The sequence below is a fragment of the Solanum verrucosum genome, unplaced genomic scaffold (assembly GCF_900185275.1).
Source record: "Solanum verrucosum unplaced genomic scaffold, falcon-dt-bn FXZP01000260.1, whole genome shotgun sequence".
Classification (NCBI taxonomy): Eukaryota; Viridiplantae; Streptophyta; class Magnoliopsida; order Solanales; family Solanaceae; genus Solanum; species Solanum verrucosum.
Window position 1 is genome coordinate 204,564 of NW_026019972.1, and position 6,210 is coordinate 210,773.

The following is a 6,210-nucleotide window of genomic DNA, read 5'->3' on the forward strand; positions in this document are numbered from 1 at the left end:
TATCTATGAAGCCTCTAAAACAACTGAGATGGATGTCGGGATAGGCCCACGGCATCCTAATGAACTAAAATGATAAAGTAATGAAAAAGGGGGATCCTCCGGAGTGCAATGAGGCTCACCAACAACTCTAAAGTTCAACTGGATCAACGATGCGTTGGATGCTGATCCTAGTTACTTGTGTCTATATCATAATAAAATGCAGGTCAACTGGCATCAGTACATTGAATGTACGAGTATGTGAGTTGGAATGCTAAACACAACATAGGCTTGAAAGGAATTTGAAAGGAACTGAAGAACTTACCTGGCTCAACTCAATTCAACATAACTAAACTCATTTCAATATAAAGCAGTTTAAAACCAAGTGCAATATAAAGAAAAATGTTTAAAACATGATGTCAACTCTGTGTGTATGCAAAGATACATATAACTCTGAGATGTATGTAAAATTACAAATAAACTGATGTATATAATAAAATACAAAATATTGTTGTGGGAGTTTCTCTAACCGACAACTATCACCTAAGAGTTATAGTGATGATACAACACTTTACCTCACGCTGCCAAGGTCCATCCTATACCTTGTCGGGGAAATAAGACCTAACTCACTAAGTTAATCCACTAGTCTATGCTAAAAGCATTAAAGGGTTCATCTAAAAAGTATGACTCTTTTCTACCTATAATGGCTACATGGTTTATGGAGAATTGAGTTATCTGAATTCAAGCTCGTCCCCATATCGGTGCTCAATACTACTCCCAAAATATGATACTAGCTTTTTACGTTTAAAAACATACTTCTCACTCTGATTTGAGATAATTGCTCAAAAACTTAGCTCAAAGGCTATCTTGGAAATCAAAGTTTCCCCTCTAGCTTTATTGTGAAAGCATTTACTCTTTAACTGAAAACTATCCCAAGGGCTCTTTACTGAAAAACTAGCTCAAAGGCTCTTTATTGAAAAACTAGCTTTTGAAAATCTCAGTTTCCGTTCTTAATTAAATGTGAAAACATTTTAAACTCTTTTGGGAATACATAGTCCCCATATACTTTTGAAGAAATGAACTTCAACTTTACTCTTTACTCAACTCAAACTCAAGTCTTAAAACAAAGTTAAAACATTTGTAAAAGACTTTTGGAAAACTTTATGAACTTCTTTTGACTTGACTCTGGATGACTTCTCTTGACTTTGATCTTAACTGCTTTTGACTTGACTCTTAACTGGTCCTTGAATTGAATTATGGATTATAATTTGTGATTGGAAGGATCTCATAATGTTTAGGAATGATTTTTGATAGCTAAACATGAGAAAATACCAAAATATCAATATTTGAGGGTGGGTCCGCGACGCGGAGAGACATTTAAAATTTAGTTTCAAAAATGACTTTTGAGGCAGAATACTCCATGACGGCTCCGCGATGCAAAACGAATTTTCCCAATTCTAGGGATTGGCTCCGCGATGCACAACCACTACTAAATTTCGTTTGACGAAATTTCTTCTTCGCTTTTCAGCTCTAAACCCTCTAAACTCTATAGGTTCTTTCCCCAAACACTTAGAATCGATTAAATGTTCAAAGTGCATCAGATTCTACTCGAAACACGACTAAAAACGCAAATCAATCTCAAGAAACTACAATCAACACAACCCACAAGAATTCAAACGAAATTTATCAAGAACTCAAGGATTTACTTTCAAATCTAATAACTTCGCTGAAATTTAATCATGATTGACATGTGGGTGAACTAACCTAACGCTATGTGATATCACATACATTATAGGGATCACCCCCGACGAAATCCACAAGCTAAACTCGACGAAATTGACGATTTTCTTGTTTCTCCTTCTCTTTTCTCCTCTTCTTTCCTCTTCTTTAAAACCCCAACTCTTTTCCAAATCGTAAAACTGACTAAGTTCAGTTTAGACCCTTAATTAATTCACTAAAACAAATTAATTAATTGGATAAGAAAAAGACTGAAATACCCTTCAAAAATCCGGATTGGACATTTTCTTATTTGAACAACCCAACTTCCAAAGGGCATAACTCACTCATACAAATTCGGAATCACGCAAACTCAGCGGCGTTGAAAATATTATTCCAAGAGATTTCCAACCATATTAGAAGTACATCTAAATCATCCTGAGCTAGGAGTTATGGCCATTTGAAGCTAACCAAAAACTCACTTTTCCTAACTTAAACAAATTTCCATGTTTGTTATTATTTCCAAAAATGACTATTTCCAGTTCTTAGATCCTTCCTAGCTATTTCAAATTGCGAGATGTTACAAGCTTAGACCCCAAAAAGGGTAAAAAAAACGTGCTAGGCTAGTGGGGTAAGAAAAAGACCAAAATACCCTTCCTTAAAATGGATGAATTACCTTAACTAGACAGGCTACACTCAAACGGGCATATCTCATTCAGTCGAACTCATAATTTAGCAAATCCAATGGCATTGGCAAGAGGACTCAACGACCATCGATTTGATACTTCAAGGGCCACCTACTCATCCTGTGCTGAAAGTTATGGCCGTTTAAAGTTGACCCAAAACTCACAATTGAAGAGTAACTTGTACGAATCTCAATTTAGCTCTTTCAAAGTCCGAGGTGTTACAATATCTCCCCCTTGGGAACATTCCTCATCGAATGAGATCACTCTAAGTAGAGCAGGGTGTGGAAAACATCTAACACCTAACTCAAACACCCAACATGCAATTCACATAACTTAGCATATCAATTTAAAGAGTACCAAGAAAAGAGTTAGTACCTTAGTTTGGAATTTCTCCGAAAGTAAAGAGATATGGGTATCTCTTCTTCATATCTTCCTCAACCTCCCAAGTAGTTTTCTCAACAAATTGATTCCTCCATAAGACCTTGACTGATGCAACCTCCTTGGTTCTCAACTTGTGAACCTGATGATCAAGAATCTGAACGGGTATCTCCTCATAAGATAGGTTGTCCTTAATACCAATATTCTTGGTAGGTATAATAAGTGAAGGATCGCCCATACACTTCTTAAACATAGAAATGTGGAATACTGGATGGACTACTCTTAACTCTGGTGGTAGCTCTAACTCATAAGCTATATTGTCAATTCTCTTAGATATCCTGTAAGGACCAATAGACTGAGTTTCCCCTTCTTTCCAAATCTCATAGCACCCTTCATAGGTGAAACCTTCAAATAAACCCAATCATCCACCTCAAACTCCAAGTCTCTTCTCCTAACATTTGTACAGGATTTTGGACGACTTTGCACTGTCTTTAACCTTTCCTGAATAATATTCACCTTCTCCATGGCTTGATGAACTAAGTCTGGTCATATCAATTCAGCTTCACCAACTTCAATCCAACCAATAGGCGATCTACATTTTTGTCCATAAAAAGCCTCATAGGGAGCCATTTGGATGCTAGAGTGATAACTATTATTGTAAACAAACTCTATGAAAGGTAGGTGATCATCCCAATTATCTTTGAAATCGATCATACACACCCTCAGCATGTCCTCTAAGGTCTGAATCATGCACTCTACTTGACCATCAATCTGGGGATGGAAAGCAGTACTCAAATTTACCTTCAAACCCAAACATTTCTGAAAAGACTTCCAAAACTTAATTTAGTTGAATACGTTTTGAGAAATAATTACTATCTCAATAAATATAAAAAGTTATAAATATTGGAACATAATCAAAAGGCGAAGACATTATACGACACAAAATATATATTTTCTCTATCCCAAATTATATGATACTCTTTTTTTGAAATTCAATTTTCTTAATTTTGACCGTACATTTCGACATAAAATCTTTTAATTGTCGATAAATATTTTTTTCATTTTTAAAACTATGGGACTGTTTGGCCATGTGATATGAAATAATGATTTGAAATCACGATATGAAATCATGTTATGAAATTATGAGATAAAGTTGAAGTTTTCTTTTAACATGCAATTTAAACTTTTTATGTTATATGTTTTCTCATAAACATAAGAACCTCATAAGTTGTAAACTATTAAAATTGTTTCAATTCTTTATACAATCTTACAAAATAAGCAAAAGCTCATAAAATTGCACAATATACTATCACAAAACTATTCTAAAAAAACACAACATTTTATTGATCATACTTTAATTCAATAAAAAATAATTGAACATAAGTTATCGTGTCTAGTCTTTACGCATAGTACATAAAAATTTCTCACGTTAAACATGCATTTCTTGATCATATGACCGAGAAGACGAACCAACATTAATTGTTACTTTGAGCCATTTATTGGTGAATTTGATTAATAAATAAATTTGATAAAAAAAAATAATGAATTTTGTGAATATGAATGGTAAAGTAGGAATTGATTTGAAGTAATAATAAATTTTATATTGGTGAGAATAATCATATGAGATATAAATATTTTAAAAAGTAATGATATGAATTATAAATTTTATTTATATATAAAATAAATGGTTAGTAGATATAAATGTGGGATTGTTTTTACAAAATATAAACTTGTGGTTAGTTTTTGTATTCAAAAAATTCTAAATCATGATTTTTGAAGAATTTGAGATTTCATCTCATAATGGAGAAAAGGATCAAAATAGTCATGAATGTATGGACTTAGATTGATTTGGTCCCTCATATATGAATCTTATGGAAAAGGTCCTTTATCTATGTTAAAAACTTATCAATTTAGTCTTTCACCCTAAAACCCTAACGACACAAAAAAAATTGTGTCAAATTAAACAGAGATGTGCAACTCACGGACATTGAAAAGACGATTGATATACTTCAAAAATTGAAAAGATGATTGATCGATCAAAGGAGAAGAATTGCCAAAAACAATCGGAAGACTCCATCACCAAAGCTTAGAAAATGGGAAACGCCAAGAAATTGATGAATCAGATCATGGAGCTCAAGTTCACATCGAAAAGCCTCTAACGCCAAGCCCAAAAATGCAAGAAGGATGACAAGTTTCAGAAGCTCAGGGTGAAGAAGGCCATCAAGAAAGGTAACATGGACAACGCTAGAATTTACGCTGAGAACGTCATCCGCAAGCGCAACGAACAGATGAACTATCTCCGTCTCTCCTTTCGCCTTGACGTCATTGTGGCTCGCCTAGATACTCAGGCGAAGATGACGACGATCAACAAGTCAATATCCTCGATTGTAAAATCACTGGAGTCTTCACTCAACATAGGGAATCTACAGAAAATGTCAGGGACGATGGATTCATTCGAGCGTCAGTTTGTGAATATAGAGGTTCAAGCTGAATTCATTGAGAGTTTTATGGCTGGAAGTACTTCTTTATCGACACCAGAGGATCAGGTCGGCAACTTGATGCAACTGGTGGCTGATGACTATGGACTCGAGGTGTCTGTTGGGCTTCCACAAGTAGTCGGCCATGCTATATCTTCTAAGAATGAGGAGAAGGTCAGTGAGGATGATCTATCCAGGCGTTTTGTTGAGCTGAAGGCTCATGGGTGATTGAGAAACTAAAGATTCTTCTGTTAATATAGAACATTTCATATTGGTGTAATGTGATACAGTATGTGGAGTTTTATTTGTTGCATACTTAAGATTGAACAAAAATCTTACACAAAACTTTTGTCGTCTTGGATTAGCTCCAAAGGATGAAAACTCCTGGCTTTCCAACAAAAAATCATTTTCTTGTAAATCAATCGACCCAAAATTTTTCATTGTTGATGGTGTTTGGGTAGGTTCTGATGAAGGTGAAGAAGACGGTTGCTGACACACTCATCAAAATTGTTATTTATCAAACACACAAGAGTAGAACAACAAAAACTATAAATTGGTAGATTGGAGAAACTAGAATCATGCACCAGATGCATTCCGATAAGGTAATAAGAATCAAATTTGACATATCAAAGTTATTGAGTAGAATTGTCGCACTTGAAGAAAATGTGGAAACATATGAAGCTGTCGAGAATCAATGAAGTGAAAAAATGATTGACTCGAAGAAACTATGATATGATTTATTTTTATTTGCACTTCTATTGTTGTAGTATTAGTCGATAACATTTAAGGTGGTCATTTGAAGGCCAATATATTGTGGAAAACTATTGATGATAACCTTAAATTCATTTAGCGACATTATAAATAAGTCATATTGTGTCTTTCTAATGTTTTAGCTATATAGTCTCAATGATCCTATCAAAATTCGCTCTAAGTTCCATTTCTAGTTTGAGCTCGTGATCTAATATTTTGATGACCAC

At 34.4% G+C, this 6,210-nt stretch overlaps 1 pseudogene; it reads left to right on the forward strand.

Moving 5' to 3' along the window:
- The first annotated feature begins 4,849 nt into the window (after positions 1 to 4,849).
- Positions 4,850 to 5,461, forward strand: LOC125817193 (ESCRT-related protein CHMP1B-like; annotated as a pseudogene).
- Positions 5,462 to 6,210: the final 749 nt, after the last annotated feature.